The following is a 15,393-nucleotide window of genomic DNA, read 5'->3' on the forward strand; positions in this document are numbered from 1 at the left end:
GCGATTTAAATTAAATCATTTAATTTTAATTAAAAAATTAAGAAAAAGTTAAGACAGTTTTAGTAATTCTAAATGAAATTTTAATAATGAGGCCAGTGCAATGCAAGTTCTGTTGGATGTTGGACTTTTTAGATGATGGCTTGGAGGAAAGATGTTATTTATTTGATTCAGCACTTTAAGCTCAGGGTCGCTGAACTGGAGGAGGAATTAGCTGGCCTGCGTTGTAGTACAGAATTGGCAGACCTGGCCCGAGCATCCTTTAGAGAGATAGTGTGCACCCCTAAGGTGGCGTTGGAGGAGATTCCAGACAAGATAGGTAGAGATAGGTGGGTCACAGTCAATTTACTAGTTTTGTTGGCACCAGATCTAGGCAATAAGTAGTAGGTTTCATTTTAGAAATTAAAGTCAAGACTTCCTGCTCAGTGACAGGATTAAAATTTCTAAAGTGTTGAATGCAATGTGAGATAGGGTCTGCCAAGCTAGAATGTGGTTTGCACTGTGATGCTGAGATCTGGGATCTTATATTTTTAATTTTCTCATTAAAGAAGTTGATAAAGTCTGTACTGCTAATATCTGTTGGTATTTTGCACTGTAGATCTGAATTCCCATTTGTTAATTTAGCCACTGTTCTAAACAGTACCCAAGGATTTTTATTATTGCTGTTATTTTAGAATAGTAATCTGAGCTTTAAAGAGAGCTTTTTATATTATATTATATTATATTATATTATATTATATTATATTATATTATATTATATTATATTATATTTGAAAGACATGCAACTTTCTTGTTCTCCATCTCCGCTACAGTTTTCGACATTCTAGTTTAAGAGCTCGACTATTTTCATTAAACCAGAGAGAGTTTCTATGTGCTTTGATCACTTTTGTTTGAAGGGGAGCCACTGTGTCCAGAGCATCTCTCAAGGTCACAAATGCACTTGATCTACTCAAAGATTCTATACATTTTGAAGCAGAATTATAGTCTAGATGTTGCACTGTATTTATTTTAATCTGTGAGTGTATCGGTAAGAGCAGAACCAAACCAAACGTAATTAAGTAGTGATCGGCAATAACTTCATTTAATGGAGTAATATTTAAATTTTGAATTTCAACTTTGTAAGTTATAATTAAATCTAATTTGTGGTTATGGACCTGTTTAACAATCTGACAAAATCCTACTGAATTTAACAAATAAGTAAAACATTTGCTAAAAGTGTCAGTTTCCACATCAATGTGTACATTAAAATCCCCCATCAATAAAAATTGTTGTGGATTTTTGGAGACATCTTAAATACCCCTAGTTATAAATGGTGTCACTCTGAAGAGGGTGGAAATCCCCAGACTGATGTTTCTCGATTAAGCTGACTTCTTCTATAAGTCACTTTGGATAAAATCATCTGCTAAGCCTAAAATATACGATGTAAATGTTTTGGCACAACCACCATTCACAGTCAAAATGCTCAGCAGTAGATGTTTTTTCTTCATCAGCTTAAAATGTTTAACCTGTCCTAATCAGTGCTGGAACAGGTTTATGGAGCTGTTATTGAAAGTATTCTTGTTTTCTCCATAACAGTCTGATATGGAAGTGTGTCTGCTCACTCAAATCATAAACTGCAGTGTGTTATTTGGACAACAGAAAAGACTGTAGGCTTGAAAATGGACTCCATTGAGGTCCTGTGTATGTCACAGGTCTGGAAGACAGACTCAAAGAGATAAGTCAGGTGGTTTGATCTCCTGAGTTATGGAGATAGGTTGCTTATGTCTTCTTTTCACATCTTTAATAGATTTGTGTAGTTCATATTTTGCCTATTAAAGAGCCCTCTTCTGCCCAAATGCCAATTGTTGAATTGTGAGCTTAAATGAAACACTGAAGAGTGGCATCAACATTTTTTTAATGGATTTTAATTAAAAATTGTGGGAAATATCGAAATGTGGTGAACAACACTTTTCTCCTACAGTCAATTATTAATAAAGTAATGGAGTACGGGTCTCATTCACTTTAGGCTGAATTATAGCTCCTAATGGCATGTATCCTTCTTTAGATGATATTGCTGACACTTATTTTGATAGTCAGGACACTGTTTCATCATTTCTGTGACATGATCCCACCCATGGATGCTGAACACCTTTGTCTCTAACCTCTCATATTTAGGAATCTCAAACTACTGTTGTGGCCAAGCAGCCCACTGAACTAATGTCATGTTGTTCACACTTTCAAAAATTTGAATTAACTGTTTATGATTAAGCTGATTATTTTGGGCTTTGGAGTGTTGTTCGAGTGGTACTGACACCTGTAAATTTCAGGGAAAGCTGATGCTCTGTACTGTACACCATGATTGATGGCTGTTGCCTAGTATTGTGCATGCATCTCTGCTGCTCACTAGGACTGAAACTCCAGTTAAAGACTCCATACTCACTTGACTTAATACAGAGCTGATTATTAATGTCTGACACATGAAGCATTTGGTAATTGAGTGTGACGCAGTTTACTTAGTATTTCAGACCCACAACCACTGGAAGTCCAACCCAGAAGACGTCTATTCTTCTGAGCTTTATGCAAAAGAACCTCTTAGTCTTGCTCAAGTGAATGAAAGAAGAAGGTTGGAATGTTTTACTGGTAATTTTTAAAATATTGTCAAAATGGTTTATGTTCTTAATGATGACGTTTGCCAAACCAGCATATAAAAGCAAACATAACAATAGATTCAATAAAGGACTTATAAAAAACTGTTATTGTGTTCTTGTCCACATTAAAACTATTGAGTTTCCTAAGAAAGAAATGCTGTGTTCTGTATTAAGATCAAAGATAAGCCTGTCATTGATTATTGTCCCTAGTGCTCTACTATCTCCCATTTAATTAATACTACTGATTACGAGGGACATTCAAAAACTGACTATGTAGAAAGTGATGTAATTTGTTTTTGAAATTCTTAATAAATAGCATTAAAAGAAGTGTGGAAACTTTTTGAACATCTCTCGCAAAAAAAGAAAAAAAATACAGTAGCAGCAAAACACATAAACACACATTACTCCATAACAATTAGGTTAAACAATTAGACTATGTATTTTAAAGTTTTGGCAAAAATGTAAATATTTTAAAATTTCATAATTAATTTAAAAATGAAACCCTGATTGTGAAATTCTTTGGAACAGTTTCTAAGTTCCTTGGAATATTACAAACAATGTAAAACCAAAAGATAACGCTTACTTGATATGAATCTTTTAACATCAATCATGTTCTGGGCCTTGAGGGTTCTACTGTGGAGAAAATGAAACAAGATGGATATGTTTTGGTAGGGGCGCATTCATTGAACAGGGAGTGACAGACCAGCAAACATTTGTCGCAGCACATTTGTCGGTCTGATGTTTTTGAAACTACTTTGTTGGAAAAAAATGAATGCCCCGGTATCAATTCTCAGTCATTTTATATAAATGTCATTGGTAAGTAAATATTTTTGTCAATATATACCTGGGGGCAACTTTAGTAAATTGACTTATTTAAAACCAAGTATGACTATCTAGGACCAAATGTAATGCACTGATGAGGTCTACCCTGGACTACTGTGTACAGTTTTGGTTATCAAGCTAAAAAAATGACATAGCAGCACTTTAAAAATTCCAGAAAAGAGCAACTTGGGCTACATGGGATGAATTATGAGGAAAGATTAAAAGCCTTATCAGTTTAAGCAAAAGAAGATTAAGAGGAGACATTATTGACCTGTTTATAATGATAAAGGAAATTAGTACAGTGGATTGAGACTGTTACATTAAATGAGTTCATTAAGAACATGGGGACACAGTTGGAAACTTCTTAAGGGTAAATAACATACAAACATTAGGAAGTTTTTGTTTACACAGAGAACCACAGACACTTGGAATAAGTTACCAAGTAGTGTGGTATACAGTAGGACTTTAAGCACTTTCAAAACTAGACTGTTTTGGTACAATTAAGTGGATAGGACTGGAAAGCTTTGTTGGCCTGAATGGCCTGTTCTCTCAAGTACATTATTTTAATGTTCTAATGACCCAATTTCACCTTTAGAACAGCCTGAATTATCCAAGACATGAATTTAACGAGGTGCTAGACACTTACCTTACAGATTTTGATCCATGCTGACTTGATAACTTGATGCAGTTCCTTCACAATTTTCTTCTGCATATCCATGCTATGAAGTTGTTTCCACCTCTACCAAAAAGTTCTATATTGATTTGAAATCCAGGGTATGCCATTAAATTACTGCCATATTTATGGAACCACTTTGAGATGATGCCAGCTTTGACATATGTCACATTTTCCTGCTGGAAGTATCCTTTTCATAAACAGAACAGTTTTTATCAGAACAAATCATTCAGACCAATGTGTCGATGAAAAAAAAAACATTCTAACATTTATGTGAATTTTACCTTTAACAAGTTCCCAACTGTTTCCTCCTGCTCTCCTTGAAGAATTTATTTTAAAGTAACAGCAGGGATCCACTGTACTTATTCCTTTCATAATTTAAAACACTTCAATGATGTCACTGCTCAAAGGAATACTCTGTCCAAAATATATTTATAAGCACACAATATAAATACTTTCAAATTGTAAAATAATGTCAAGACACTACTTGGAAGATCTAAGCCCTTTGAATGACTTTGCTGAGATCTCCACTAAAACTCCAGAGGAGACACTATTTTTTTCAGGAGAAAAATCTGAGAAGAATGAGACAAAAGAAAATGTTTTCCTTTTTTTTCTTTTTGATCTCATTGTTATCTAGAAACAACCAAAAACATATTATGGAGACCTCTTTTTTGAGTTTTTCTTTCTATGAGTTCTGTGAAAGTACTGTGTGAGATTGCAAAATTATTTGAAATATTGCTTGAACATTGCAAAGCTATGGGGCTTTTCTTTCTAAAATATGTTGATGTTGATAAAAATGTACATTATGTTGCAAAATATAATGCAAGAAATGCTTGATAGTTTAGGGTAAGAACTTAAACCTATAATTAAATTAAATTTTTAATGTACTAAAAGGGAAATTTCGTTTGTCTGCAGGTTTTACAGAGAGAGCACAATATAAAATTGATGTAAGAACACAGCCATCAAATATAAATTTAATTCAAATAAATAAAAAAACAATGACCATAATGCTTATGGTGAAACATTGGTCATTACATCATACAATCCAGTATTTGAAACCAACATTTAGACCTGACTGATGACTGATGCAAATGCTAACTGTTCATCCTATGATTTAAGCCTGTGGCTGTTTATTGAAATTTAACGTATTCTTAAAATTAATTGCAGTTGGAATGAAAGAGTACTGGAATGAGTAACTTTTCATCCTCGGAAACCCTGAACCTGTGAAATGATGGCAACAATTAAAACTAAGAATGTAGTGAGTGAGTACTGTCTAACAAAATGCACTCTGCTTTCCATAATACGAGGGACATTCAAAAAAGTTTCTGCACTTTTAAAAATCTACATTTATTAAGAATTTCAAAAACAAATTACATCACTTTCTACATAGATACCTGCAATTTTGCAAAATGAAAACTGGCTGCTTTGGTCCTACTGCGCGCTGCTCTAAATGCCTCAGCTGTTACAGACTCCATCCTGCAACCTGAAACGCACTTGCCCTTCTAACGAAACATGAGCAGTATGAAGTTAGAGTTTTAACAGATATTGTAACTGATGCTTTAAACAGGTTCCAGAAATTAATACGATTTTACAAAATAATCAGTATTTACACGCTAGCGTCCCTGGTATCACTCCGGGTTGTTACAGGGAAGGGACTCGTACACATGTCCTGCGCTCAACGCTGGTGCCCCTCAGCTTAGCCAGTTTAGCCAATGCAGACCTTCGCCGGTGCCTGTGACCAAAAGGCATCCTGACAGCAGGGGCGATCTCTGGTACGCTGTCCTTTAGCCGAACATCAACCTCCGCGGCCAAAAGCGTCTCACTCTGCCGCTCTAGCCGGATTACGCTCACAGTACTTCGTTGCTCATTTTCTCGAAATGCAAGATGCACTCGGACTGTTGGACATAAGTGCAAGAAAGGTGTTCTCACATTTAATCACTTCTAGTAGCACTATACAGAAAGGAGACAGCGTTCTCCTAATTCCAAGTCGAATACGAAGCCGCAATTTAGGCTTGCGTGAACGTCTAAGGGATGGACAGTCATTGTAACTGTGATCCAGCAATAGGTGAGGTTCAGTATGCCTACTGTTTGAAACAAGTAATAGTAATACCTTAAAAAGATGTCAAAGTGTGAAGGTACAAGCAATGGTGACAGTAACGTACACAGCTGTTGCTTCAACCGCATCGTACACCACAAAATCGCCAGTGTTAGTTTTCCTGACCATATGTTATATATAAACGTCTACATCTGGAAGTGTGTGTGTGTGTGTATGTGTCTGTCTGTCCGGCCCAGAAGTGAGAGGTGATCTCGGGGAAATGCCTTCACCTCCGAGGATACATAAGCGAGTCCGGCACGTCGGCACAACGAACCTCAGAAGAAAGAGTCACTCGCTTAGCCGCTAATACAGAAGCGAGGCGAACACATCGGCAAAATGGTATCCATTTTACTTTTCCTCCCGCCAATGATACACAAGCGAGGCAAGTACATTTGCAAAACGAAGCATCCTAGGAGAGAGATGCCCAGTTCCTTTAAATTACCTGACATCTCAATTATTTTTATGATGATTTGAAAAGTTTCAAGGACCCTGTGCTTTTTACAGTTTGGGCTTACACAGCTAGCAACATATAATTTTTGTTTCATTCTTTCACTGGTGTCTATCCAACGTTTGTTTTCAAACACTTTAAACATACATGTAGAATTCCATTAAAGATTAATAATACATTTACACTGAATGAGTGAATATAAAAAAGCACACTTACTGCTCATGATTTAAATGGCAATGATCACTAGCACCACAACATTCAAAGACAGTTTTTGTCCACAGGTCATAAGGCTATTTAGCAGACACTCACACTGACAACTGCACGAGTGTTTTTTAATCAGTCCTGTCATATGCAATGTTGGGTAGGTACCCACTACTCATTGTATATTTTATTATTACTGTCGCTGTTCTGTGAAAGACTTGCAAGTGAGAAGTGCATTGAACCGTGTTCACTTGACAGTCAGTTTGAACTTGAACAATATATTTTTTGAATGTAAATATGCATAGAAATGATTATTGTTGTTCAGCATTTGTCTTTTCCAGATTGATGATAGTCATAGTAATGGTCATAATATTATTTGTGCAAAAACAGATAAAATGGACAACACAGCAGCATCAACTAGTTTTGGTGTGGTTTGAACAACTATGAGATTCTTTCACTTTCAGCATATCAAGGAATTTGTATGAGTAAAATAACTTGAATACTTCAAAGACTGCATTTATATCAACGATAAAAAAACAAACTGACTTCAATGAGGTTGTTTTGTTTATTGAACAGCAGTTATCACTGTCTAGACCAGCATTTCCCAAACTATGGGTCGCGAGCGAATATTGAGTGGGCCCTGAAACATAAGACGATATTCCGACCGATCGGGCTAACAGCCGGACGTCTTTTGTTTTTGTGACATTCTTTATCGCGTTGTGTTGTGTTCGTTAGCGTACGTCCTTATAATCTTTTTAAAAACAATTATTAACGTTTGAATATAATAATGGAAAAGTGGCTGAAACGGATAGCAAAAACTACGTCGCCGCAGCCGGTTGATTGTGACGAAAAGACAGAAGATGTTCTTATAAATGACAAAAGTGGCACTGAGACTGACTTCCAAGCTCCCTCAACGAGTTCGCATGAATCGAAACGACGGAAAGTTGTAAGAAAATATGACCCTGAATATCTAAAACTAGGATTCACTTGGAATCATGATACGATAGATCCGCGTCATCAATGCGTGATTTGCTACGAAATATTAGCGAAGGAAAGTATGCGCCCAAGTAAGTTGACGCGTCATATAGAAATGAAGAATTCCCATTTTACGAATAAGCCAGTAGATTTTTTTCAAAGAAAATTGTTGGATATGAAATCTTCAAAAAATATTGTTTCACATTTCATAAATATTAATGAAAATGCTGTATATGCCTCGTACCTCATTAGCTTAAGGATAGCCAGAGCAGGAAAGCATCATACCATTGGCGAAGATTTAGTGTTACCATTGATTAAAGATGCTGTTGGAGCGATGTTTGGAGAAAAAGAAGTAAAGGAAATCGAGCGCATACCACTGTCCAATAATACTGTTGCACGACGAATCGACGAAATGGCTGAATGGGCAGAGGACGTTTTAATCCGGAGGGTAGTTTGTAGTAAATATTATACGCTACAACTAGATGAGTCTACTGACGTTCAAGGCCTATCTCAACTACTTGTTTTTGTGCGTTATATATGGCAAAACGACGCGCATGAAGATATCTTGTTCTGCAAGCCAATTAGTCGTGGAACGGCCGAGGAAATTTTCAATGCAATCGATTCCTATATAAAAGAGAAAGGTTTACAGTGGAAGAACTGTTTCGGTATATGCACTGACGGTGCGTGGGCTATATGCAGGAAAAATAGCAGTGTCGTTACAAGAGTTCTTAAACAAAGCCCCTGTGCTTTGTGGACACACTGTAGCCTTCACAGAGAAGCACTGGTTTCAAAAGCATTACCAAATGATTTCAAAACAGTACTAAATACAGCTGTGAAAATTGTAAATTATATTAAAACAAAACCCTTACAAGCACGTTTATTTCAAAAGCTGTGTGAAGAAATGGGTAGTCTTCATACATCTCTTTTTCTCCATACGGAGGTACGTTGGTTATCCAGGGGGAAAGTACTGACACGATTAGTGGAATTACGCAATGAAGTTACAATTTACTTGGAAGGAAAAACTGAATATATTGAATCTCTACTGGACAAAGAATTCATTCTCAAGCTCACATACTTGGCGGATATTTTTTCGAAATTAAACGAACTCAATTTGTATTTGCAAGGTTCAAACGAATCAGACATTTTTGCAGTTCACGATAGAATTCGAGCGTTTATGAAAAAGCTTATGTTGTGGAAAAGTTGTATTGAGGATGGCAAGTATGATTGTTTTGAAACTCTTGAAACTTTTATTATAGAAAACCAAGTGCAGCCAAAGACGAACGTACTGTCTGCAATTTCCACTCATTTATCATTGTTAAAAAATAACTTTGATGCCTATTTCGGGGAAGAGATGAAAAAGCTCGACTCGTTGAATTGGATTTGTAACCCATTTCAAGACCGCCTACCAAGTAGTATGTCAACAAAAGCAAGTGAAGAACTCATTGATTTATCAGAAGATACGTCACTGAAAAATAGTTTCAATCGCAAGCAGTTAACGAAATTGTGGCTCTCAGTTGCTGGGAACTATCCTTGCCTGTTTGATGAAGCTATAAAAGTCCTCCTCCCCTTCAGTACCTCATATCTATGTGAGGCCGGATTTTCGGCTATGATCAGCCTTAAAACTAAATACCGAAATAAATTGGACGTATCAAACTCACTGCGATTAAAAGTTACTAAAATTGAAGTTGATGCTAAAGCTGTAATGACAAAAAATAGGAAACAAATACACCCTTCTCATTGAAATAACAGTCCTTGTAGGTATTTAAGTAATAAAAAATTGTAACTTAAAGTTGTTTTTTTTTTCTTATTTGAAAAGTCCTTCATTCATATTGGTGACGCTTAAATTTCCATAGTGACTGTTTGTGAGCTAAAGTACAATATATGTTGTCTGTGATGATAACAAATTAATGTCAAATGAAAAAAATACTTTAAACAAAATAAACAGCCCGAACAAATAAGACACCATTAAGTAGTTCTGCGACTCGCTACTAGGGAATCTGAGCGTTACCAATATTTTATGCCCCCTTTTTAAGACGGCTAAGAGGTGGGTCCCGAATTTGGCAGTTTTTGTTAGGTGGGTCGGAGCCCAGTCAACTTTGGGAACCACTGGTCTAGACAATTACTTGGGTACCAGTAGATGCATCAGAAATGATGGATGAATGGCATTGTTACTAGCAGAGAAAAAGTTTGAGTTATTTTACATCACTTAGATGGAGATGGTGTTAGTTCAAGAGCAAGACACCAACTCCAAAGAAAAAAGTATCATAGTTGTGGACCTAACTATGTTTGGCATATAGACAGTTATGATAAGTTAAAGCCACGTGGAGTTGGAATAAATGGGTGAATCAAAGGATTATCTCACTAAATTAAATGGATTCATGCTGGCAATACAAATAGCAATCTACATATAATTGCAGGATACTATATGGAAGCTGTAAAACTGTATGGTGAATGTCTAAGAAAAATCAGAATTGACAGGGGATCAATAAACTACTATATTGCTGATATCCAAAAAATATTGCGATTAACTGGACAACACCCCCAAGGAGCTGAGAGTGTTATATGTGGTGCAAGTACTAGAAATCAATGCATTGAACAATGTTGGCTTACATTAAGAAGACAAAATGCACAGGGCCGCAGGGCACTACAGATAGAAGATAGATAGATAGATAGATAGATAGATAGATAGATAGATAGATAGATAGATAGATAGATAGATAGATAGATAGATAGATAGATAGATAGATAGATAGATAGATAGATAGATAGATAGAACTTTATTTGTCCCAAGGGGAAGTTTGACTTTTTACAGAAATTTTTTAAATAAATAAATAAATTTACATACACACTTTGGTCTAAACACACACCAGAATGACTATAGAACAGAAGGTGTCGTCAGAATAAAGTTGGCAACTGGCCTGTGGAAAACCAGTAAGCATCTCATTTATATAAAAACTTGCAATGGACCTGGAACTGAACCTTGATGCACTCCCACTATGTTATTTAATAACTGCAGAGTTATATTTCTGCTTGTTTAAAAATATGACATGTAATTTAGAACTTTGTATATGAAACTCCAAGAGGGACCCCCTCTCATACTCTAGTAACTATTCCATGTAATATACATATAACAGCATGATCAAAACTCCGATGGGGAACACTTGATTAAAAAACGTGTTAAATCTGAACAGCAACGCAAGGGCAACCAAGTAGTGGAAAAAAGCAGATAGTTGTGCCATATATTTGTTTACACTTCAAGCAATTTGTGGAATCTTATGTGTTCATTTGTGGATGTGTTTTTTTTTCCTTGCTCTGAACCATGTGTTGTGAACTGTGAGAGTCCCAAAAGCACTGTCAAATACCCAGAGAGAAATCTTTATAAAATAAAAACTTTAGTTTCACCAAAAAGTAAACCACAGACCTCTGAAGAGCACAAAGGGGATGTCTGAAGTGGCAAGGCAAAAAAGCAAACAAATCCCAAATCAGAATCTAAAAATCATGGTAAAAAAGAATACAGAGATTCAAAAGTCCAGAAAACCATAAGGCAAAACAAAGGCACAGACACTCACAATAAACATTCCACTCCTTAGTGCATTCAAAATGAACCGCCAGGAACCATGGAAGGCCTTCCCAGAAACAGGGCGGAGGGCCATTCCTGGCTGTGATTAGCAGGTGATTCCCACCCTTTGGGGAGCCACCCAAACAGCACATGGAATAACACATAAGCCGTTCCCCTTTACCAACCCACACATAGAAAAACGTATGTAATAAATAAAATAAACATTAATACAAATAAATGGTTTAAAATTAAACAAAAAAAATAAATAAACAAGACACAACTTTGAACACCAGCCAGGGTGAAAATGATGGCTGAAACATAACACCATGACTGTTGATTAAGAGATAAAGTAGGCATTAATCATAACAATACAGAGCTAATGACACTGCCCCACCCTGGACTTCAATTCCCAGCTCATTCTTATTGGGATAGGGGTGGTCCCTTAACAGTCAGTGGCAGGTGGCCCTTCCTCTTGAGAATCCACGCATAAAACACACATAGATGTTACATAATAACTAACTAGAATAAAATTAACAGATAATGCACAATTAAATGACAAAGGAAGCGAAGAATATTATACAAATATTGGAGAACAATGAACAAAAATGAAAAAGAGAACAAATAAGATAAAAAGAAGCAACTTAAACTTAAGCCAGAAGAAGAATATTGGCTTGACCATTTCAAAATGAAGTACTTAAAACCAAAAACAGGAAAACGAATGGATAGACATCTGACTTGCTAGTTCCAGTCATAGTGAGGCATTATGCTGGTGTATTGCTGTTGCTATAAAGGAACCCCAGTAGCGTTTATTGACACACTTCTGCTGAGTGATTCATTGGCTGACAGTACTCAGTGTTAGTGTGTTAGAGGGAAGATGTGCAGCATTGTTCATAATGGCACTCAGTTTTGTTCCAGAGTACGTCTCATAACTGAGCCTGCCCTTTCAATTAGATTGATGATTCGGTGGACCTCTCTTGAAGTGCTGTTACCAGTGTAGAAAATTACACTGGTGGGTTATAGAAGATGTGAAGGATGGCATTTCCCATATTAAAGGAACACAGTCTTCTAAGGAAAAAGAGTCTGCTCTGCCCTTTCTTATATAGTTCCTTTATGTTCTGAGACCAGTCCAATTTGTCATTGATGTGGACCACAAACTACTTGTAGGAGAGGACAACCTCTACATCCACTTCTTGAATAGTGACTGGACATAGAAGCTCTTTGGTGTGGCAAAAGTCAATAACCAGTTCCTTGGTTTTGCTGATGTCAAGGTGTAGACAATTCTCTTTGCACCAAGAAACACAGTTCTCCACCTGACTCCTATACTTTGTCTCTTCCCCCTTATCAATACATCCCATAAGTGCAGAATAATCTGAGAATTTCTCCCAGAGACATGACCTGGTGTTGTATTTATAGTGTGAGTTGCACAGAGTGAAGAGAAAAGGAGACAGGATTGTATCTTGTGGTGCTCCAATGTTGCTGTATCAGAAACACAGTCTGTGAGCCTCGTAAACTGTGCTCTGACCAACAGATAGTCCATTATCCAGGACACCATAAACTCATCCATCTTCACTTTTGAGTTTACCTCTTAACAGGGATGGCTGGATGGTATTGAAGACCCTGAAGAAGCACAAAAAAATAATCCTCACAGTGCTGTCAGCTTTGTCCAGATGATAATAAGGCTTGTGGAGCAGATTGATAATTGCATCCTCCACTTCAGTCTTTGTCCAATAGGCAAACTGCAGTGGGTCCAGGTGGCATACCACAAGAGGACTCATATAGTCCAGGACCAGTCTCTCAAAAGTCTTCATGATGTGAGACGCAAGTACCACTGATCTATAGTGAGAGGTGAAGAGGAACAGCAAAAATGCCTGATGTTTTCCACAGCAGCAGCACCTCTAAATGTTGTTCAAAGGGCAAAGTGTTAAAATGCATTATAAATATCAAATAAACACGATTCATGATCATGATGATAACTACTCTAAAACAGGGAGATATATGCTCATGCACACTTTAAATTGCAGAAAAAAATCCTACAGCGTATCTTTTAATAAGGGCTGTAGTCTTGAAGTCTAAAGGCGAAATTGAGATGTTCAGGATGCACACGCACACACATGAACAAACATATGCCAAGAACACTGTGGTGTTAAAGGGCTTACTCAAGCAATCTAGAAACAGGCTGGCAGTGCCAGGCATGAAGAAAACTTCACATACTCCAAAAAGAAATATTTTTGTGGATATTAAATTAAATTGAGCATACCATATAAAATAGGAAAATTTGATAATGAAGGGTAAGCTAAGTTTTCTATGAAAATTTTAACAGTACATTAAATTATATTGAGATGTGCATCACTACTTAATTATAGAACAGCAACACCATCTGCTGGGAGATACAGGGACAGTACCCAACTTGCACTGAAAGCTGAGATGCCACTATACAGTTTTTACTTATAGCTAACTTTCTGAATGGAGATTGATAAGGAGAAAATAAAGTAACTGCTTGTAAAGAAGAACTGACTGGAGTCTACAGAGTCCAGTTTTGCAAATAAAAATAATTATGTTATAGGAATTAGACAGTACTGGTTAATAATGCATTAGCCCAAATACTTAACTCTACTCAAGGTGACAGGACTAGAAGCAATCCTGGCAGCACTGGGCACAAGGGAAGAAGCAGCCCTTTAGGGGGTCCCATATACCCACACCTGCTGGCCAATTCAGAGACACCAATTAACCTAACATGGATGTTTTTGGTATAAAAGTAAGACAGAGCCTCATAAGGCAGAGTCTTGGACCCTGCTAACTACATGTTTACTGTAGCATTTGTATCAATTATGAAGACAGATGTTGAACTATTAAGAACATCTCAGCCAGTTTAGGCATAGAAAACCTATTTAATATCCTTGTGTTTTGTTTGGCTATGCCACTGTGTTATGGAAATTCTGTTTTTAAATAATATTCAAGATTACCATTCTAACGTTTCTAAGTTGGATGACCTTTACTGCAACAAGCAAGATTGGTTCCCTGTGCCAAATAAAGTAAGGTCTGGAAAGTATTCAGTTTATAAAGCCAAGATAATTTGTATAACACATTTAGGAAATATATTAGTTTGCCCAAATCACTGTGTAGATAAACAGAATATTCCTTAACACAGAAAACACAGCCTATATCTATTTAGATATAAAGAACCCAAAATAGTTATAATACAGTATATTAAAAATCTTCATCAAACATCATTAAATAGGAACATCTTATATATAACCCACTTTAATAAAAGGATACGTGCCGATGTGTCTGCCTGTGTTGCCGTCTGCTTGCTATGTCTCCATCATTCCATAAGATGGAACATCATAAACATTTTTAGCAATAAAATGAATTGCATTCATCATTCCAACAGACTGCACATTACAAACATTAACACTACTATTACGAATCCTGTACCAAAAAGCATATAACAGAGACATAAGCATTGCATAGTGCACAAACATTAACATTGATTACTGTACTTAGATTTCAACCCATCTTAGATTGGTAGCAGAGCTGGTACTACTAATAAAAAGTTTCAATGCCATATGATCCAATCCCCATGATAAATGTGCTGTAACTAGACAGTACAGAATGTACACTGAGAATCCTTCAAAAACTTAAATAGAAGGTTTTAACCAGTACTCCCATAAGAAGATGATAATGATGTTGTCTTGTTTTCACAAATTGTGCAAAATGAAATGATGGCAAGATGCTTTTTTTAAATATGCAGGGGCACTTTATTTATCACAGCTCTTACATCCACGGCATCTGTGCTCTATATTAACTCCAAAAAAAAACAGTTGAGGTCCCTTTTTCTGGTGCTTTCCTTATGACATAGTTGCCTAAATAATGCCTGATAATAATAATACATTTCAATGACATATCTGCACATATATGTATTAATATTTTGTTGACACATAAATATTACAGATGTGTTTATTACCTGCGTTGTATTCATTGTTGTTGATATTGTGT

This window comes from Erpetoichthys calabaricus, chromosome 3, assembly GCF_900747795.2.
Source record: "Erpetoichthys calabaricus chromosome 3, fErpCal1.3, whole genome shotgun sequence".
NCBI lineage: Eukaryota > Metazoa > Chordata > Cladistia > Polypteriformes > Polypteridae > Erpetoichthys > Erpetoichthys calabaricus.